Consider the following 23,857-nt stretch of genomic DNA (forward strand, 5'->3'; position numbering starts at 1 on the left):
GAAATATTGCATTCTGGTCAGTGTGTCATGAAAAGTGGAGTCAGGTTTGGAAACAGGGTACATGGCATTTTTTTTCAATGAAGGGCCATGGATTTTAAGAGAGTGGAAGTAAGCAATGGATTGTTGATAATAGAACAAGTGAGGATGAGTTGATGATTTTGGAATCATCAAAGAGCAGAGATCTTGAAGATGGCATGTAATTCTGGGGATGGGAGAAGTGAGAAGTGAAATGAAGGGAAGATAGTAATTTGAAACAAAACACAACAAAATACAAAACAGAATGAGCCTGACTGATATTCTTGGCAAACTCACTGTTGACATACACAGCTTACGTGATTCTTGATGATAAATAGCTGTTGAAAAGAAAGAAACACCATTTTGGATAGTGATTCAGAAGCAAAATATGTTGGGGAGACTGTAATGTAGGCGGCCAAGTTATGTTAAACAAGATGAAGGGGCCAGTATCTCATGAATGTGCGTGGGAAGCTGATTACCATTGGAGAAAGAGTTAATAATTAAACCCTATGTACCACTTCAATGGATCTTCAGGCTTTATACTGTGTCTACAAGACTACACAAATTCCTCTTTGTTTGGTATGTGCCCCACATCCTAAGACCCACAGGAAGTCAAGGATCGGTTCTGAAAAACAATACATTTTAAGCTACAAAGCCACAAAGCCAGGAAATCGGTATGTCAGTCATGGTTGGTTTGGGAAAAGAAGGGAAGCAAAAACCTAGTTTAAATTTGGTAAAGAAAAGGCATACAGAGCTTAATGATAGTAACAATATTATTAAAGATACCTTGGTATTACAAAGATAAAACAACTAATGCCTATCTGGTGAAGATAGTCTAGTGGGGTAGACTGGTGGTATGGGAAGGAAATGGGAATTGTGATTTTGGTTTTGCCAAAGACAGCAGCACAGGATTTTGGCATGGCAAGGGACCACCCAGCCCAACCCCCTTATTTTACAGATGAGAAAACTGAGACTGAGAGCTTGTCAAGGTCATGTAGACTGTGCTGACACTGAAATTCATCAATAATGAGGAGGTGACATAAGACCTGAGTTCTACTCCTTCCTCTCCCCTACTAACCAGCCATATAACCTTGGCACTTCATTGTCCTGAGCCCTTCCACCAAAGAATTTTAGACACAGGAGGGATCTCAGTGGCCATCTAATCTAACTCATACTTAACAAGGGAATTCATACTGTGTCACATTTAACAGGTAATTGCTTAAAGATTCCTAATGATGAGGAACTCATTACTTTCCAACACAGCCTATTTCACTTTTGGCAAGTTCTAGTTAGGCTCTTTTCTCCTTGCCTCAATTGCCTCCTCTGTAAATTAAGAACAGATCTGTGATTTCACTGATAGAATTCACAAGTAGGAAACTCCTTTCCCCAATGTAGTACAGGACCTTCTTTACCAATGCAGTACATTCTCTACAGCTTATAGTCAGAAAAAGACCCAGAGTGTTGAGGGCTAAGCAACTTGCCCAAGGGTCACCGAGCCAGACTGGATCACAAGTGGGTCTCAAAAAATGTCTTCCTCACTTGGAAGCCAATTCTCTAGCCATTTGCCACAGCTGCCTCTATGAATTCATGGTAATAATTACTGCCATACCTCCCTGAATCTGGGGGTTGGATCAGGTAATATCTTAATCTCTCTTTCAACTTGAAGATTCTACAATTCAACCACAAACATTAAATGTCTGCTCAATGCCAAGAGTGAGGCATGCAAAGGTAAAATTTGACATGTCCTCTGTTTTTAAAGAACTTAATATCTGTGATTCTATGGATTTTGGAGACTTGCTATAAGAAACAACTTTTTCAGTACTTCAACAACGGATGTCCTCTGGAAGAGACAGCCATTCTTTAAGGCAAGGAGATTGTCATCTCCAGCTTCCCCATCCCAGTGGGAACTCCTACCATAGCTCTGATCTTCAGTGTACTATATCACAGTGCTACCTTTCTGACCTCCTTGAATTTGCATCACTGCTCTTGACTCTGCCTCTCTACTTTTTGTTTGTTTATTTCTTGATTTGAAATCTATTTCTTTTTTTCTCCTTGAATTTAGCACCCATGGTCCTTTGTCCCATCTCCTACTTGGACAATTGCTGCTTCACCCTCTATGGAATTCCTACTACCAGGACCATCTCTTGACAGTTAATTCCAGGCCTTCTGCTGATAGTTCTAGTTTCATCATTCAATTTGATTGTTCGGCGAATCAAAACCAAAGTCCATTTCAAAGTCCCTCATGGGACTTTGTCAGCCTTCCTATTTCTGTCCCTAGTTCCTTTTGTTTCTCTTTCCTTCAACTTTTCTCGGGAAAACCTACTTCTAGGTAGGTAGTCCACTTATTCTATGCCCAGGCTATTTCTCAGACTTTGCCAAATGCTTCTATGTCTTCCTACTGGGGGCCCTGTAATTCCTCCTCCTCCATGAAGCCTTCCTATAATAGCCTAGAGATAAGACAAGATTCCTCTAGCAAGTCAGAACAAGAAGGTTCCTTAAACATCATCTAGTCCAACCCCCTCATTTTAGAGATGAGGAATCTCATGTCCAGAGAAGTAAAGCAACTTGCCTAAAGTCACACAGCAACAGAGCTAGGTCTGCCCAGTTCTGGTTCAGTACTCTTACCATTATTCTCTTTCTTTCTCCTAATTCAAAATGGAGTCTCTTGTGACCAACTCCCTGTATTTTGTTAAGTTAGAATAAAAGATGGGGAGCAGGTGAGTCAGTTTTTCCTTCTGAAAACTTTGGTGACGCTACCTGTGCATGGAGCTGTATTTAACCAGTGCACCGGGGGAAAAAACACCAAATTCAAAAAACTACATATGGGTGAGGTGGCTTCCATCATTCTGGCATGTTCAGTTCAAGTGTCACCTTCTCTAGGGGACCTTTCCTGGTCTGTCCCTATTCTTCTACCACTGCCTTTCCTCTGAGATCACCCTTCATCTAAACTGTATTTATCTCACCTGTACAGAATTTACATGTTGTCTCCTCCATTAGAATTTGGGCTTCTGGAGGGGAGGGATCATGTTTTGCCATCTTGGGGGTATATCTAATGCTTAGCACTGTGTCTGGCACAGAATGACAGACCAACATGACCATGTGGACACCTACTTATTGACTCTGCAGGAGAGTTTGTTCACTCTAATCTGCCACTCCACTGGCAGCTCTGTGTTCCCAAAGGAAGATCTTCACTACTCAGTTTTACTTAAATTCTCTCAGAGACCCAAGGGTAAGGAATACACTTCCTTCTGTTGAGACAGCCAGGTGACCACATAATAAAATTGATGGACCCAGAGTTGGGAAGATCTGAGTTTGATCTGGTCTTAAATACTTACTAGATGTGTGACCCTGGGCAAATCACTTCACCTCTGTCTGCTTCAGTTTGCTCATCTGTAGAATGGGAATAATGATAGCATTTACCCCCTCAGAGTTGTTGTGAAGAACAAATGAGATAATATTTTGAAAGTGTGACATGTCATAGGTAATTCATAAATTCTTGTTCTCTTTCTCCCTCTTCACTCTAGCTCAAGACCTCACTAATGCATTTCTATGTATATAATCAACCACTCATAATAATGGCACTTTTAGATATTAAATATAATCAATTATTGAACAATAAGGCAAAATAAATGATGATATCAGGTATTCATATATTAAAGAAGTACATGAATAACAAATTACACCACAATCCACATATAACTTTTCACCAATGCGCTCACCATCTTTGTGAGGGTGGGAAGAAGAATGGGCACACACTTATCGAAACCTGCCAAAGAAATATATGGTGGAGGAAAACTCAGCTCTGGAGACTATAAACTTCAGTGTTCTCTTTCTGTTTCAGGAACTATTAAAGTTCCTTCAGTGTTGAATAAAAACTTTCATTGCTAAGCTGCATTAATCTATATTGTGCTTGACTAACACTTCATTGAGCATGATGTTTCAGCCAGAATAATCAGTCCATCAAGTAACTTCTCTATTTCTCTGCTTCCAAATTGTTCCTTTGTTTAATTAGATTTACTCATCATCATCAGCAGCAGCAGCAGCAGCCATAGTATCTGTCCCTACTAGTGCCAAACTTTGCAGATGCAGCTCTGAAATCTGCCCTTTTACTCCTCTTTCTTCGATAATCTTTCTGAACTCAGACTCTGGATCTTTTCTTTGAACAGCAACATGTTAGTTTATAATCAGTAATAAAATTCTCATCTTCTGCCCATAAAAATATAAATTAAACCCTCCCCACAAATCATATGGTCATTTTGGTTTCCATTTCTCTTCCATTTCCTACAACTTGTTACATTCTAAGTCAGCAACTGCTTATCTCAGAACTTTTTATCATATCCAACTCCCTGAAACTTTCTGTGTAAGAGTATATCTTAGAATTGATTTTTAAAAATCTTCTATCTTTCATCTTAGAATTAATACTGCATATTGGTTCCAAGGCAGAAGAGTGGTAAGGGCTGGGCAGTGGGGGTTAAGTGACTTGCCCAGGGTCACACAGCTAGGAAGTGAGAGGTCAAATCTGAACCCAAGACAATAAGTCTGGGATATCATGTCATACTCATCATTTTGACAAAGTTGATAAAAAGGAAATTGATAAATGTTGGAAGGGCTATAGGAAATCAGATACTTTAATGCACAGTTGATGGAACTATGAATTGATTTAACCATTCTGGAAAGCAATTTGGAACTATTCCTCAAAGACTATTAAACTACGAGTACTATTTAATCCAGTGATATAATGAAACATGTAGAAAATATTTATAAATAGTTCTTTTTATGGTGACAAAGATTTGGAAGTGGAGCTGTTCCCTGTCAGTTGAGGAATGGTTGAACAAGTTATGGTATATCGATGTAACGGAACACTACTGTAATATAAGAAATGATTAAGGAGATGGTTTCAGAAAAACCTGGAAAGATTTTTTCTGAACTGATGCAAAGTGAAGAGAGCAGATCCTCCAATTTACACAGTAACAGCAATATAATAAAGACAAGCAACTTTGAAAATCAGCTTAAGAATTCTGATCAACATGATGACTCACCACAAATCTAAAGAATTCATGATGAAACATGCTATCTACCTTTATATACAGAACTAATGGAGTCAGAGTGCAGATTAAAGCATCTTTCCCTCTCTTCTTTCTCCTTTCTTGGCATGACATGACATGAAATGGCTAACACAAGAATCTGTTTTGCTTGACTCTACATATTTGTGACAGGTTTTGCTTTTCTTGCCCCTTCAATGGGCAAGGGGTGAGGAGGCAGGATGGGGGAGAGAATTCTGAACTGAAAATAAAATTTTCAATAATTGGAGATCTCCAAAATTCACATCCTGCTTTATTATTCCTAACAAGTAGTCATTTAGCATCTATTGAAACACCTATAGGGATGAGGGTTTGCTACTTTATAAATTAGTACATTCCACTTTTGGATAGCTTTAATAGTTTCTGAAATTTTCCCTTATGTTGAATTAAAATCTGCCACTTCATAGTTTTCCCCCATTGGTTATGGCGCCACATGAAATAATCCAAATCCCTCTTCCATATGATATTTCTTCAAATACTTGGAGGCAGGGATCATTTCCCTCCCACATACTCTCCTCTACAGACTAAATATTCCTAGTCACTTCAATAAATCCTTATATGACATAGTTTTGAGTACACTTATCCTGCAGTTATTGCAAGATAAAAGTTTCAACATTTGGACACAGTCAGGAGGGGAACTTTCTTTGGAAAGTTTTGGGAAAAACCCTTGAACTAATTTATAGTTTGTAAATCAGGGGGAAAAACAGATTCTTACAGTAAACCACAGAATTACAGAATCTCCAAGTCAGAAGGGATCTCAGAGGTTAATGATTTCTGATTCCTACCTGAAGAAGGATCCCTTTTCCAATATATTTTAGAAGGAGTCATGCAGGCTTTCCTTAAAAAATTCTAATGGAGAGAGAGTAGGAGAGAAATCCATTACTTCTGAAGGCAACTCATTATATTTTTGGAAACTGAGGACATTTTCCTTTACACAAAATCTAATCTCCCTCCTTTTTTTTTTTTGCAACTTCCACCAATTTTATACTAGAAGTAGCAAAGACATCTTCTTCAACTCAGTATGTTCAAATCATGCCTTGAAACCTCTCTCTTCTCTCTTCCAGACTTCCCTATTTCTGTGCAAACTACCAACATTCTAGTCTCCAAAAGTTTATAACCTCAGAATTATCCTACACTGCTCACTCTCCTTCATCTCATTTATCTAATTAGTTGCCTAGTCTTCCTATTTATTTTTTCATGATATATCTCATATCTGATCTCTTCTCTCCATTCACATTGCTACCACCCTAGTTCAGACCCTCATTATCTCTCTCCTAGATTATTGCAACAGTCTATCTATCGAGTCTCTTACTACTACTACAATGCATCCTACATATTGCTATTTCAGGAATTTTCTTTAAGCACAGACTTGGCCATGTAACTCTTCAATTAAATCAATTCTAGCAGCTTCCTATTGCCTCTGGGATAAAGTATAAATTCTTCATTTTATTTTTTAAAACCCTATACAAGTTGGTCCCAGTCTATCTTTCTAGCCTCATTGGACATTATTCCCCCTCCTTCTTTCTGTAATTCATCCAAACTGGCCACACTCCACTTCTCATCTTCATGGCTTTTTACTGGCTATTCCATGTGCCGGGAAAGCCCTCCTTCTTCCCTTTTGTCTCAGAGTCCCTCTCTTCCTTTAAGACTCAGCTCATGAAACTTTTCTTGATTCCTCCCAAATGCTAGTGCCCTTTCTCCTGAATAATATTACATTTATTATTATTATTTTGAAAACTATCTTCTCTCTTAGAATCAATACTAAGCTTCAAAGCAGAAGAGCTATAAGTGTGAAGCAGTTGGAGTTAAGTGACTTGTCCAAGGTCATATAACTAGAGGAATGTCTGAGACCAAATTTGAACGCAGAACCTTTTTTTTCTCTAGGCCTGCCTCTCTATCCAATAAGCCACCTAACTGCACCTAACTACATTGCATTTAACAAATCTGGGTATATTTATTTGTCTTTATTCACTTTATATTCATGCTGTATATTTTTGTATCTTTTGCCTCCCCCATTAAAATGCAAGCTCCCAGGGGCAGCTAAGTGGGTCAGTGGATTGAGAGCCAGGCTTAGAGATGGGAAATCCTGTGTTCAAATATGATCTCAGGTACTTCCTAGCTGTGTGACCCTGGGCAAGTCATTTACCCCAAATTGCATACCTCTTATAAATTTTCTGTCTTGGAACCATTTGGTTCCAAGAAGGAAGATAAAGGTTATTTGAAAAAAAAATGCAAGCTTTTTACAAGTAGACATTGCTTCATTATTTGTACTTTTTAAATTATACACTCCAATACTTATTTATGAAGCAACCTGCTATATGTCAGGTACTTTGCTAAAGCACTGGTGATTAAAATGAATAAAAAAAATGATCTCTGCCCTCAGAGAACTTACAATCTAATGCAGAGAGGCAACATATAAAATTGGATAAGAAAGGAAGGGTTGAAATCAGGGGGTACCCAGCATGGGGGTGTCTTGTTCCAAGGAATTGAAATCAGGCAGAGTAGAAGAAAGCAGAATGGAGTGAGCTAAAAAGTCCACTTTCTGCTCTCTCTAAAGGCAAGCACTGGGATGAGTTTGGTACTCTTGCCTCCAGTTAGAAGGGAGAGGAGAGGAAGGCAGGTGGTGTCAATCAAGGTGTGAGTTAGCAGAGCGGTGATAAGATTAGATGTGATGAGCTCAACCTGGGAAGAGTATCTTGTATCTGTGGAGTTGAAAACAGGCAGGGCAGCAGATGCAGAGTGGAGTGAGCAGATGGAGTACTTATATTTGCAGCATCTAGTCCAGTGCCTGGCACATGGTAAGTACTACATAAATATTTGTTGATTGATTGGCCCATGTGAGGAGAAATGGGGTACAGTTAACTAGATATAGTGCACGATTCTTACAGGGTGGTGCCATCTTTTATTCATCTTCAGCTACTTGTCCTTGCTTCTACAGCTTTAAAAAACTCCAATATAAATTTTGGTCCCAAAATGCCATTGCTTGGCATATAGACTAAGGAGGTCCAAGGCAGAGATAGATTCTATCTACAGCAAAATAGTTATTATAAACTTTCTTTGTGGCAGCAAAGGTCTGGAAACAAAGTTATTCATTGATTGTCGAACAAATTGAGGTACATGAATGTATTGGCATACTTCTATGCCATAAGAAATGATAACCATGAATGTAACCCCAGTCCCAAAGCCCACTGGTATGGGATTCCCTTCTTACGGATGGAGATCACTGTCCCTTACTTGTAAAAGGAGCAGAGGAGAGTTGGTGATAGCAAGAGGGCTTGAAGGTCTCTTTAGTCTCTTTGAGTCTCCTCAGGTTCTATGGTTGCTGTGGGTGCCTCTAGCTTTGAGAGAAAAGATGGAAGATGCCAACCCCACTTCAGGTTGTTGAAGGAAAAGACTGGGAGCAATATCACAGGAGAGAAGTTGCCAGTCTCCATTATAACCTCATTCTCAGTTTTGACCAGAAGTTAGCTTAAACCTAAAAAATCATATCTTCTAGATTAATAATATTAGAGGAGACACAAAAATTATGGAAACTTCCAGTTCCTCTCATGTTGGCTTCTTCCCAGAACCTTTTCTTTCAGTAATATCAAATGGGATGGGCGTTTTTCATCTTCTTTCTTGAAGCTATAAGTGCCCAAAGCGACTATAAAACCTGAAGAAACTTAGAGTAGGTACAAAAACATGAAGACACTTGAAGCTTTCTGTCTCATCAACTCTGTCCTGCCCATCCTTATCCAGACAAGGGACAGTGATCTCCTCCAGGAAGGAAAGAATCCGGTACCGATGGGGAGTTAGTTACTTGAAGAATTCAGAGAAACTTTGACAACTTTATATGATTAATGACTACATCATAAATGGAAAGAACAGTAAGTCAAAACTAAACTTGGTAATTTTAATGACCAAAGTTTGCTTAGAAGAAGAGACAAAATAGACCTTCTACCATTCATTGGCAAGATGGAGGACCACAAGTGTGGAATATGCATATGCTATGAGATGTGGATGTGTTTTTGGTATATTGAGTTATTTTTTTTCTTTTAAGTCTTTGTTAAGAGTAAAGGCTTTCTGGGTAGTGGGGGATATATTCAGAAATGAATATGGTGTGTGAACAAATGGAACCACTAAAACTAAAAAAAAAGAAACATGACAATATTGTTTCTGCACTTGCTGATCTTTGTCCCAGTCATAATGTTCTTTGTGCAGACTTAGTCATACTGTGGGCAGAACTTTATATCCTATTCTAGTGGCAGATAGGAGAGGACCCTTTATCATTTAGCGAAGTTGTCTGTGATATAAGGAAACTGTATTGGAATTGACTTTAGAAAGTATAAATTCATGTCCAAGATCTTTGTCATTAAATACCTGAGTAAATATAGATGTATGCCAGTGTCTCTGAACCTCAGTTTAATAGCTCAGTAAAATAGTACTTTTAGGTTTACTTGTCACACAACAACTCTGAGACTGGTGCAATAGTATGCATTTTTTATTCCCAACATATAGATAAGGAAACCAAGGTCAATAGTAGTTAAGTCATTTGCCTATTTGGCTAGTCAAGGATGGAACAAAAGGATAGAACAAGGTCTTAAATACTGATCATTTGACTCCAGACTGCTGCAGGCATTATATTATCACACTAACATATCTTTCCCCAGGTATTTATGCAATGACATTTTTTTTTTACCCACTCACCTTTGCTGTAAAGGATGTTAGAATCTTGCTGAGGCTAATGTGATGTTCCACTAAAACATCCCTTTGAATAAAAATGATTTATCCTAGTATCCCAGATAAAGAAACTGAAGAACTTTAGTTCAATCCCTTCATTTTATGCATGAAAAAGTGAAGCCCATGAAGGTTAAAGGAATTGTTTTAGGTTATATAGGACAAGAAGAGCAAAATCAAGATTTGAATCCAGGGCCTTTAATTCCAAAATAGCCTGTCCACAGCAACCTATACAGACATTATAGTTTCCAAAATAAACAAATCAGATATCCCATTCAAAGGTAGGTCTTCAAATTTCCACTTTCCTGGGAATTTTTTCAAAAGCAAATTGAGATGGTAGGTTCTGGGGCAGTGATTCAGCCCTGATGCTGAGCATAATTCAGTTTGGGGGCAGAATACTAGAGTGGGCATAAAGGTGACCCTTTATGTGGCACGTTTAGTGCATTCTTATTTGTAGGAGAAAATCAGGTTCAAGAAAAGTTATGCTTTCAGATTTATGGTGAGCTGTAGAGTTATGAGGTGGGAGTAGGAGGGATGTAAGAGACAAGTTTGAAATCAACACATTTTTCATTTAAAAACTTGCTATAATGACTTGTCAGGTAGAAATTAGATTCATGCTGATATTTGGATATTCACACACCTAAAAGAAATCTTGAGGTGGCAGGCAACATTTCTTAACTTCCCAAGGTGCATATGCATTAATTAGACATTTTAAAGCCATCGAGAGCTGAAATGGTGAGATGTATTTTGCCTTTGTTTAAGAAATGCTTTGGGAGAAAATGTTGCCTTCCTTGAAAATTCACTCACAAATGTCAAAATTCCCCAAAGTTAACATTTTTGTGTAATGTTAACTCATCTAAACAGACTAAAACAGAAACTCTAAATATCTCTACCCATTCTGCATCTCTGGGGGGCTGATAGCATCTTCTGTTTCTTAGATGTTCCCTTGGCTTGCATTGATGCAGGTCAATGATTGTACAGATTTGTTTGGCACCATTTTGCTTTTTAACATAAAATGTATTAAATTTGCGAGCTTATATGGAGAGTGAACAGGATCAACTTTTTATTAGCAATAAAGCATACTTGACATATCTTAACTACTTACTGATAGCAGAGGTTTTGAGACTCCAAGAGCTCTTCCTCTCTCTTTGACTAGGTGTTAGGTACCCAGAGAAGGTGTAAAGTTCTCATTGTTTCATCCATGAATCTTTTGTTCTGTAGAGTTATGGACTTAGTTTAATTTACTGGTTTCTTTCCATTTACCTTATGTGAGACACCATATCCATCCACCCATGTATAAGTATGTGGGTGTGTATTTTTAATTATATTTTGTACCACAGTTTGCTTTACCATTCTCCAGTTGACATATTTAGTTTGTTTTGAATTCTTCACCTCCAGAATAACGCTGTTGTCACTATATTGGTACATGGGGAACCTTTCTGTCATTGATATTATTTGGGTATATACCTGACAAAGGGGATCTCTGGACATTTTAGTTGCTTTTGGAAAAGCACATTTCCCAAATGCTTTTCAGATTGATTAGAGCAGTTTATAGTCCACCAGCAATATATTTGTATGCCTCTTTCCAGAACCTCTCTAACAATGTTGTGATCTATGAATCATCTTTGCCAGTTTTCTGGTATTAGATGAAATCTCAAAAATTGTTTTGATTTACATACTTTGTAGCAATTTTTCATTTATTTGTTAAAAATTTGCAAATCTTTTGAGAATTGTTTGTTCCAATATTTGACCCTTTAAGAGAATAGCTTTTGGTCATATATAGTTATATGAGTTTCTTAGAGACCTTGTATCAGAAATATCTTATGCAAAGATTTCCCTGTCTATATAACTTATATATGTACTACTATATTATTGATATACATATATGACTATACTAATAACTATACATCATAAAATTTAGACAAGAATAGAAGTGAAAAAAAGAATGAAATAAAAGTGTGAATGTTTGGTTATTAATGGTAAAAAGTACTTGTTATGGAAGCAATGTGATTTAATGTGCTTCATTATTTTAGAAAAACCTCAGTTTAAAACTTTGTGATACAATAATTTAAAGACGTAAATCTAATTGTAGCTTATTCTGATATTCTGTTTTAATGATTGTCAGACCTGAAAAAATGACCTTTGTGAGAAGGGTAGGTAGATCCAGAGGGAAAAAGTTCATCTTTGGCTGGGCTTACCAAATCATGAAGATTATTTTGCAATCCCATCTACTTATGACAAAAAAGGTTTTTGTTGAAATGTAGTCAGTTGATCATTCCTCATGTCATTCCATTGTTTTTGCAGACTAATTTGGTGTTTTCATTTTTATATTTTTTAACAATTGTGTTCAAAACTCACTGGCACTCTTTATTTGAAAGCTTTTTAAACAGGTTGAAAAATTGTTTCCAACTTTAAGTAGGCAGATATGTTAGGATTTTGATATGGTAACAATTTTTTTAAGTTGCCCAGCAAGTAGACTGCCTATTATTCTATAATGATATTATTTATTGCAGAGAGTTTAAGGAGAATAAAAAGTGAGCAATTAATATAGGATTGGTGATTGTGATACCTGGTAACTTTGAAGAGGCCAGTTATAGTTTAGTGAAGAGTTCAAGTTAACAAGAAGTTTGAGAACCTAAAGATTGGAAGGATAGTGGTACCCTCAGGGAAAATAAAGAAACTTCAAGGAAGCTAGTTTTTTTTTTTTTAATAAACCCTGCTATGTCTTCAAATTGATATGAAGTATAGGTTTCAAGGTAAGAGGGTAAGGAGTAGGCAATTGGAGTTAATTGACTTGACCAGGGTCACACAGCTAAGAAATAGCTGAGGCCAGCTTTGTACCCAAGACCACCTGTCTCCAGGATTGGCTCTCTATCCACTTAGCCAACTAGCTACCCCTAGATTAAGTTTTGTGATGAGATCTTGGATACCCATTGGAACCCAATCATGTCTCTTTTCTGCAGAAAAACCAAAAAGGGAAGGGAGGGAGATCTGACTCACCATCCACTTCCTGTGTGCTGAGGGGCACCTGCAAGAACCACAAGATAACCTGGGGGGCAGGGTGTGGCAATAGTATTGAAAGAGGGAATTTTACCTATGAATCTCCAGTGGGTGCCTCCTTATCACTATCCTATCATAGATTTAGAACTAGAGTTCTTAAAGACCAAGTATAATGTTCTCATTTTATTTATTTTTGCAATTTTTTCCAGTTACATGTAGAAACAATTTTTGACATTTAAAAATTCTGATATTCTCCCTCCCTACTTTCCCTCTCCCCCTTCCCAAGGAGATGAACAATATAGATAGGTTAGGCCCATACTTTCATGTAATATTTATTGTTCATGTCATGATAGTAGACACGTATCACAGACACAATAGAGAGTTCATGCTTTGATCTGCATTCAGATTTCAACAGTTCCTTCCTTGATTATAGATAGTAGTTTCATCATGAATCCCTTGTGATTATTTTGAGACTTGCTTCGTCCTTCATACTTGTTCATCATATAATATTTCTGTTACTTAGTACACTGTTTTCCTGGTTCTGATCACTTTGCATCCGTTTATATGTCTTTCAGGTTTTTTTGAACTCATTCTGTTAGTTATTCCTTATGTAACAATAGTGTTCCAATACAACCATATACCACAACTTGTTCATTTATTCTCCATGTGATAGACAACTCCTTGTTTTCAGTTTGCCACTACAAAAAGAGCTGCTAAAAATATTTTGGCACAGGTAGATCCTTTTCTCTTATCTCTGATCTCTTTGGGATATAGACCCAGTAGTGGCAATGGATATGTATAGTTCTGTGACCTTTTGAGCATGGTTCCATATTGCTCTTCAGAATGGTTATCTTAGTTTACAATTCCACCAACAGTATGGTAGTATCCCAATTTTTCCACATCCCCTCCAACATTTGTCATTTTCCTTTTTGGTCATGTTAGCCACTCCGGTAGTTGTGAGGTGAAATCTCAGAGTTTTTAAAATTTGCATTTCTCTTATTAATAGTGATTTGGAGCATTTTGTCATGTGACTATAGATGGTTTTAATTTCTTCCTCTGAGAACTGCCTTTGCTTTGATCATTTTTCAGTTGGGGAACACTTTATAGTCTTATAAATTTGACTCAATTAACTAATATTTGAGAAATGAAACTTTTGTTGGAGATATATGCTATAAAATGTTTTCTTCAAATTTGTTGTTTCCTTTCTCAACTTGGTTGAATTGGTTTTATTCATATAAAACTTTTTAAATTTAATGTAATCAAAATGATCTATTTCACTTTTCACAATGTTCTCTGTCTTCTTGGTCATAAATTCTTCCCTTTTCTATAAATCTGACAAATAAATTTTTCCATGCTCCCCTAATTTTTTTATGGTGCCACCCTTTATTTCTAGGTCAAGTATCCATTTTGACTTTATTCTGGTATGTCATATGAGATGTTGATCCATGTCTCTGCCATACTGCTTTCCACTTTTCCCAGAAGTTTTTGTCAAATAGTGAATTCTTATCCCCAAAGCTTGAATCTTTGGATTTATTGAGCACTAGATTGCAACAGATATTAACTGCCATATATTGATTACTTAATTTGTTCCATTGATCCACCACTCTGCTTCTTAACCAATACCAGAATGTTTTGAGTATTTATAGTATAGTTTAATATTTGGTATGACCAGGCCCTCTTCTTTCATATGTTTTCAATCTTTCTCTTGATATTCTTGACCTTTTGCTCTTCCAGATGAGCTTTGCTATTATTTTTTCTAGTTTTATGAAATAATTTTTGAGGAGTTTGATTGGTATGCCACTGAATAGGTAAATTAACTTAGGTAGGGTTGCCCTTTTCACTATATTGGTTCAACCTATCCCTGAGCAATTAATCCTTTCTCAGTTGTGTAGGTCTAACTTTATTTGTATGAAGAATGTTTTGTAATCATGTTCATATAGCTACTGTGTTGCTTTCAGTAGGTATACCCCTAAGATATTTTGTATTGGCTAGAGGTATTTTGAATGGAATTTCCTTTTCTATCTGGCTGTTGGATTTTGTTAGTGGTAAATAGAAATGCTGATGATTTATGTGGATTTGTTTTGTATTTTGTGACTCTGCTGAAGTTGTTAATTATTTCTATTATTTTTTTTACAACCTTCTCATTTTGTACATGTGGAGTCTGAGGCACAGAGAAGTTATGTGACATGCTAAGGGTTATGCAGCTAATAAGTCTCTAAGTAGAAACTGGAGCCCAGGTCTTTCTGATTCCAAGTGTGGCACTGCCATGTTACCTCTCTTTTGAAACCTATTCTCTTGTTAATGGCCCTGGGTATTATTTGTGTGTATGTGTGTGTGTGTGTGTGTGTGTGTGTGTGTGTTTCACTCTTAGTGACTCTTTCCCTTATCTGCTGACTTAGTAATGGGACGTGCCACCTCTAAATGCTATAAGTCAGTAAGAGCTACTTTAGACTCTAGCTTCTCTTTGGTTAAAAGCCTGTTACTGGAGACTGTGCTAAGGTGTGCTCTTGTATCTTCTTTCCACAGTTGTAGAAAACCAGTTCTGGGAAAGAAATGAGAGATCAGGTAGGCCAGTCCTTTCCTTACATGAGGAAGCTTAGATCTAGGAGGGTAGTTAGGTTAAGTCTTATCAAAAATCTCACAGGACATTTTGGTGGCCAAGTTGGGACTAGAACCTATTAGATCTCCCAGATCTGAACCCAGTGTTCCTTCTACCACACCATATAATCCATATTTCTTATAGTTTCCTTGAGTTCTTATGATAATTCTAGGATCTACATACTCCCCACATCATAGAAGGATTAATGTGGCCATATGAATTCACATTTTTATATGTACCATTTAAATGAATAAATTTATTTTCCTGTTAGCATAAAATTTTATACATAATGAGTCTGACTTTATTTAACTAAAGTAGAAAAACTTAGAGTACAAGTAATTTAATTTCTGGAACCTCAGCCTCAATGGCCCAGCAAAGAGATTATTAACAAAATAATAAAGAATACTAATCCTGGCACTTTGGACTTGTATAAATTGGAAAGTCACCCACATTTTCTGGGATGTGATTAAAAGTTAAAGTTATATGTCAAATTGTCAAATTGCTTGCCATCTCCAGGAAGGGAGAGAGAAGGGAAGAAGGGATGATGAAAATTTGAAACTCAAAAATTTTTTTAAAAGGAACAATAAAATGTGTTTTTACATGTAATTGGAAAATATTTTAAAAGGTTGATGAATAGATTATCAGCAGCCTCATCAAATATCCCCCATACTAACAGTCTTTTATAAAACTGAACAAGGACGTATGACTTGTCTATACAGTCCAGCCAAAGAGCATGCCGAATTTGCTGAAAGTGTTTTTCTCCCTGAAAATTCTCTATCTATATTCTTTTTTTTTTCCTGGTTCTTGCCCTTGCTGCAACAAAACCAACAGTAACAGCAACAGTAGCAGTGGCCCCCTCACCCCCACCCCCTGCTGCAACAATGACAACACAATATGGCAAGAGTTTGTTCTTCACAATAAATTGGGAGATAAGTAGATTGTACAAGTATTACCATCCCCATTTTACAGATTCAGAGAAATTAGATGAATTACTCATATTCCCATAGCTAGTAAAGGTAAGAGATAATATTCAGTCCTCTTTTTTTTAAACTCTTATCTTGCATCTTGAAATCAATACTAAGTAATTATTCCAAGGCAGAAGAGCCTTAAGGGCTGGGTAATTTGGGCTAAGTGACTTGCCCAAGATCACACAGCTAGACACTGTCAGTAACCAGAATTGAACCCAGTACCTCCCTTCCCAATTCTAGGATTGACTCTGAATCCACTGAATCACCTAGCTGCTCTCTAGACCTAGGTCTCTTGATTCTCAGTCTCAAGATTAATCTACCCCAGCTACTATTTACAGTTTCTTGTAGCTTAAGAAAGTTTTGTTTTGTTTTGTATTTTTCCTTCATGGCACTAAAAAATGGTTTGATAGAGATTAAGAACCACACTTAGTGTCACCTGTACCACAAAATGCTGCCAGTAGAGGTTTCCAAACAGAGCTATAACTAGACCAGGGTGACTAGGTCTTTGCTCCAGGGCATCTACATTTAGTGTGCTGATAGCTCTTACACTCTTTTAGTTGCATGGAAACAACAGAATTTAGCACCTAGTTAGCAAGAAAGATTAGTTAAAATAGGAAACTACCAGATGGTGTGCTTGTCTGGCTGAAACCCAGGTGAGTTTCTCCCTTACTGAGTCCCACCCTACCTTCCTCCAACTGAATTTATCTGAAAAAAGTTTATTTGAAGGTATGTTTCCTCTTGTTAGTCCCAAGCACAAAAATTGCTACTCACAACTGTTTTTATGTAACAGTACGGTCTTCTCATGGATTCCCCCTGGCTATTTACTTTTATGTGGATGGTCATAATCACTTACTCCATAGCTGTAAATATTATGTGCTCTCTAGAGCTTTAGTTTTTCCAATGACTTTGTGCCTTTCCCTCTCACTTGAAAGTATAATGCCTCTTACCAGCTGGTACTCAAGCTATTTTTTTTCCTCAGGCCAGTATCAACTGATTAGGATGTCCTATTAACCAGGATAATTGATCCTAAGTTTGAGGTTTCTCTCGACATTCGTTCTCTTAGCTCTTAGCACTGTTTCTCAAGTAGGCATCTTCCATTGTTGTTTAGACGTTTCAGTCATGCCTAACTCTCCCTGACCCCATTTGAGGTTTTCTGGGCAATGATATTGGAGTGGTTGGCCATTTCCTTCTGGAGCTCATTTTACAGATGAGAAAATTGAGGCAAACAGGATTAAGTGACTTGCTCAGGGTCACACACCTAGTTAAGTGTCTAAGGCTAAATTTGAACTCTGGAGGATGAATCTTTCTAACTCCAGGCCACTGAGCCACCTAGCTGCTCTATCCCTCATTATATCACTTGATTTTCTTTGCTTTACAGAGTCCATGTTTGTTTTCAATCTCTTCCAAGTATCCTCTGCCACCCAACAACCTCTTCTCTACCATTATTTCCTGTTTTTCTATGATTTCAGATCAATTCCTTCACAATAGGTGAGGAAATCTGAGGAGGAGACACAGATTTAAGAGGAGAGTCAGGGGAAGTTTTCTCTGCATGTTTCTACAATCTCATCTAATATTAATCAGGAGGCTTACAGCAAACTAATAGTTATGGCAGGAGATTCCTCTGAAATTGATATTTTCATGGAGAAGTGAGAGAGCTAGCTCTTTCCTTAGTGTTTGAGAGTCATGAAGATTCAAGTTGCCTTTTATGCTGGTGAAAGACAAAAGGGGGAGGAGAGAAGTATCTCAATTTACCACTCATACTCCAGAACTCCTTCCAGAGAAGTTAACCTTTCTTTTCCCTAATGCTCCCATAATTTGATCTCTCTACCTTTGGGCTCCAGAGGTGAGCAAAATATCTAGGTAGATTGTTGACTCTTGTATTATTTGTGCCAAAGCTCTCGTCCATTAATGGAAATGAGCACAAATTAACCGTAATGATATTTTTCACTAGACAGTGTTTGAAATCCAAACGATATTCCCTGGTAAGCACGTCTTCTTTGTAATGACTTTGCTATACCCAAAATGTGCTCTAGAGATAATTACCTGGTACTCTCAATTAAGGGAACTACTGAGATATACTAAATAGATCCTTACTACCTGCCATAATAAAGAGTTGTGTAAAAAGATGGGTCATCCTAGAATTCCTCAAGGGAACTTCTTTATCTAAGGTCAATAGCAGAAGACCTCATTCCCACCTTGTTCCATTTAAAACATGGAACACACTTCAAGAATAGTGTTAAGTTTTAGCTGTTGACTTTTGAGGGTGAATTAGTATGTCCACTAAACAACCTTGGGAAAAAGATTTTATGGAACTCTGGTGACTAGAAAATCAGAATCTTTTTCTCTGTTTGCTAAGCACACCTGTCTCACTTGAAGTTTGAACCTTATTCAGATAACATTTTATCACACCACTCCCTGTTCAGAAACCCCCTGTCTAATGGGGATTTTCTATTTATCTTCCTGTTTTAGGGCCATTAAGTGAAGTGTGTGTGTGTGTGTGTGTGTGTGTGTGTGTGTGTGTGTGTGTAGTCTGGATATTTAGTTCTATGATAATAGATGAAAACAAAAACACATACACACACAGGCATGGACTACACTTATCTTGGGATAATGGATCCATCCTTTATATCTACAGCTGCCTCCTTCCCCTCACTACCTCCCAAGACCCTATGGCAAGTAAGTTGGTTTCCAGTGTCAGATACTCATAAATCCTAAAATTCATTGAGTTTGGAGTGGTAGAGCCCAAAGGGATCTTATTGATCATCAAGTCCAGTCCTCTTGTTTGATGATGGAGTTGAAGGAAAGTACTTGGCTCAAAATCACATGGCTCATAAGGGAAGGGCCAGGATTCAAACTTGGGTCTTCTGATTCCCAGTCCTAGAAGCCTGTCTTTTCAGGTGGACATGGATTTAGAAGCAGCTAACTACCCCAATCCTGGCATCATGGGGATTTACTAAACTTGCTTCATCATGCTCATCATTCCTAATTCCCTCCCTCCCCCATCCCTTATGCTATCTCATTCTTCCTTGGAATTTCCTCCATTGTCTATTATCCTGGTTCAGTTTTTTTGAAACTCAAAGATTTGGGAGTTATCAACTCCTATTTGATAAGACTTTGCTCATCCTCCTCTGCCCCTCCTCCCTATTACTTTTGTCTCTCTGTGTATTTCCTATATCATGCCATTTCTCAATATAAAATTAAGAGAGAGAGAAAGAAGCCATTTTTCTTTTTCCATGTAGCACATGCTAAGATTGCAAGGTTACATGTTAGTCCCAGAAAATAGAGAGGGAGCACAGTATGCTTTTGTGGCAAATTTCATGGGATACTGGCTTAAGGAATTGTCATTGATCTCTTCCTCTCTCATTCCTAACCCCCTTCCCTTTGGGAAGGCAAGCTGTCCTGGTAGTTGACTGACAGTAGCCTGGAGGGTCGCTGTGTGGCCTGCACCTTGGACATTCTTGTCAAGGTCCACAAGACTAGATGGAAGCAGATTTAGAATAGTGGAAAGAGCACTGGATTTGTATTCAGAAGATTGGGCTGGAATTATGGATCCACTACTTACTTTGCCATATGACCTTGGGCAAGTCATTTCTGAATCTGTTTCCTTATTCGTAACATGGAAGGATAATAGTCCTTGGATTATCTATCTCCCAAAATTGGCAGGTTTATAGATTATTAGACTTACAAGGGATTTTAGAGGTTATAGGATATGATCATCTCATTTTATAGATGAGCAAACTGAGACCCACAGATGGGAAGTGATTTAGCCAAGGCCATTCATATGGTACAGAGTTACAAAGCTAGGGTCCTTTCACCCCAAAGACTAGGGCTCTTTCCACCATACCAAGTTGCTTTGAGGAGGTCTTTTGTCTTGCTGACCCCTATCTGGATTTGGATTCCTTGGGATAGGAATAATAGATTCTTGGGCTGAAAGAGAGAGTTAAGAGAACTCTTCCAATTCTAAAGACTCTATTCTAAGATTCCATTTCCTCCGTATTTTGGGTGCCTGTTCAGATCCTCCAGAATAGCTTGGCTAGAATATTTTCTCAATGAAAGTCTTTCCTGATTTGACACAAATTATCACCACTGTCACCACCAGCCCAAGTCCCTAAAGAAAGATCTTACCTCCTCACCAAGGATGCTTGGAAAGCTCAGTGCCTGGGAAAACATGAGGAAGTTTCATCGTGATGCCTTTTGGCTCTCTTCCCTATTATTTAATTAGCACGATGAGGGAGTAAGGTAGGGAAGAATAACAATAAGCAGAGAGGAGAGAGGAGAGAAAGTGAACAGCTGAAGCAGAGAATAATTACCCGGTGTGTGTATACACAACACGCACAACACATGGATATTAAGCACAATAGAGGCAGGTGTATTGATTTTGTGAAAAATACAGTGGGGTAGATTGGGGAGCAAAGCTGTCTGTAGACCTCCTAAGACCTTCCACCCCATTAGAACTTCACTTGGTCTTTGCCATGCTCAGAGTCTGAGAGCTTGATTTTGCTTAATCAGGGCTCTGTGGCTGGATTCAAAGTCTGTAACTGGATTGGAGAGTGCTAAGTGATTGGGGGGGGGGGGGCTGCTCCAGGGAGGACAGGTCCCATGTAAAGCACTGTTAGGCACGGATTCTGGCCCTGGCTAGTGTTGATGTCAGTCTCCAGAGTTGCTGCCTGAGTTTTCAGAGTCCCTTGGCATGCAGTCATCCCCTTTTCCTCTTCTGCCTCAACCCCCATCAGCCTTTCCCCCCAGCCCGGCATGTTATTGGTTTCTAGGCAAGGGGCTCTTCTCTGTTCTCTGAGGCTCATCTGTTGAACAAAGGAGTTGGATTCAATGACTTTCTAGGTTGGAATTCTATGAACCTGTGAACTTGGGATGGCATGGCTGGCAGGTGTTGCTGTAGCTGAGTCTTGTGGTTGTGTGAGTGCTACCCCCACTCCTCTCCTTCAGGCACCTGCCAGCTCAGCCATGGTCTTCTCCGGAGCACTGGCAGACAGTCATGCCTCAGTGTGCCAGACAGAGGCAAGGTGCTGTGAGCAGGGACTGACTTATACTGGGCAAGTGATTTTCAGCATTGGTGATCAAAGCCATATCTGTCTCCAGATGTCTAAAATGAGTGGCTGATCCCCATAATGCCATATAAATTCTCCCCTCTCCCCAGGTTGTTTTTTTTTTTTTAAACCAAACATCCCATACTGACATCTGTTGTAGTACTTGGGTACTGGTTGAATTCTAACATGATCTGGGGAAGAGACTAGAGGCTGTTTCAGTATGCCCTGTCCCTTTCCCCAAACTGATGACTTTTTCTTTCTCTTTCTGTCTACCCCACAGGGAGCTGTCTGCTTGAAATCATTTCCAGGGAAGGGAGGCAATGGGTATCATAGAACTATGGATTAAGAATAAAAATATCTGACTTTCAGGCCTAGTTCCAGCCCTAATTATGTGACTTTGGATATATCACTTCTATTCTGTGAGCTTCAGTTTTCTTAAAATGTATTTATTTATTTAGAATATTTTTCCATGGTTATATGATTTATGACCCCCCTCCCCATGCAACTTTCCCTATCCCCCTTCCCAGAGCTGACAAGCAGTTCCACTGGGTTATACATGTGTCATTGTTCCAAAACTATTTCTACTACGTTATTCACATTTTCAGGAAAGTGATCTTTTAATGCCAAGACCCCAATCATATCTTCATCGAACTATGTGATCAATCATATGCTTTTTTCCCCTATATTTCTACTCCCACAGTTCTTTCTCTGGATGTGGATAGTGTTCTTTCTCATAAGTTCCTCTGTATTGCCCTCTGTCATTGCATTGTTGCTAGTAGGAAAGTCCATTATGTTTGATTCTACCATAGTGTATCCGTCTCTGTGTACAGTGTTCTCCTGGTTCTGCTCCTCTCACTCTGCATCAATTCCTGGAAGTCGTTCCAGTTCATATGAAATTCCTCCAGTTATTTATTCCTTTCAGCACAATAGTATTCCATCTCCAACAGATACCACAATTTGTTTAGCCATCCCCCAATTGATGGAACACTTCATTTTCCATTTTTTTGCAACCCCAAAGAGTGTGGCTATAAATATTTTTTGTACAAGTTTTTTCCTTATTATTTCTTTAGGGTACGAATCCAGCAGTGAGTCAAAGGGCCGGCAGTCTTTTAAAGTCCTTTGTGCATAATTCCAAATTGCCCTCCAGAATGGTTGGACCAATTCTCTACTCCACTAGCAGTGTATTAGTGTCCCAATTTTGCCACATCCCTTCCAACATCTATCACTTTCCTTTGAGGCCATATTGGCCAGTCTAATAGGTGTAAGGTACTCAATATTGTTTTAATTTGCATTTCTCTAATTGATATTTACAACACTTTTTCATGTGTTTGTTGATAGTTTTGATTTCATTGTATAAAAACTGCCATTCATGTCACTTGACCATTTGTTGATTGGGGAATAGCTTGATTTTTTTTGAACATTTGACTTAGTATCTTATATATTTGGGAAATTTAATCTTTGTCAGAGAGTTTTGTTATAAAAATGTTCTCCCAGTTTGTTGCTTTCCTTATAATTTTGGTTGTATTGGCTTTGTTTGTACAAACCCTTTTTAATTTGATATAATCAGTCATTCATTTTATGTTTTGCAATGTTCTCTATCTTTTGCTTGGTCTTAAATTCCTTCCTTTCCCACAGATCTGACAGGTATATTATTCTATTTTCACCTAATTTATTTATGATTTCACTCTTATATTTAAGTTATTTACCCATTTTGAATTTATCTGACTATAGGGTGTAAGATGTTGATCTAAACTTATTTTTTCCCATACTGTTTTCCAGTTTTCCCAGCAGTTTTTTGTCAAATAGTGAGTTCTTGTCCCCAAATCTGGGATCTATGAGGTTTATCTAACACTAGCTTGCTGAGGTCATTTACCCCTAGTCTATTCCATTGATCCACCCTTCTGTCTTTTAGCTAATACTATATTGTTTTGATGACCTTTGCTTTATAGTACAGTTTAAGATCTGGTACTGCAAGGCCCCTATCTTTCACATTTTTTTCCCATTATTTCCCTTGATATTCTTGATTTTTTGTTTGTCCAGATGAACTTTGTTATAATTTTTTCTAATTCTATAAAAAGTTTTTTGATAGTGTGATAGGTATGGCACTGAATAATTAGATTAATTTGGGTAGGTTGTCATTTTTGTTCTGTTAGCTTGTTCTACCCATGAGTAATGTGTTTCCAATTATTTAGATATAGTTTTATGTATGAAAAGTGTTTTGTAGTTGAGTTCATATAATTCCTGTCTTTGTCTTGGTAGATAGATTCCTAAATATTTTATATTGTCTAGAGTGATTTTAATTGGAGTTTCTCTTTCTAGCTCCTGCTGTCAAATTTTGTTGGAAATATATAGAAATGCTGATGATTTTTGTTTTATCTTCTAACCTGCAACTTTGCTAAAGTTATTTCCACTAGCCTTTTAGTTGATTTTCTA

Source organism: Monodelphis domestica, chromosome 1, assembly GCF_027887165.1.
Source record: "Monodelphis domestica isolate mMonDom1 chromosome 1, mMonDom1.pri, whole genome shotgun sequence".
In the NCBI taxonomy this organism is placed as follows: Eukaryota; Metazoa; Chordata; class Mammalia; order Didelphimorphia; family Didelphidae; genus Monodelphis; species Monodelphis domestica.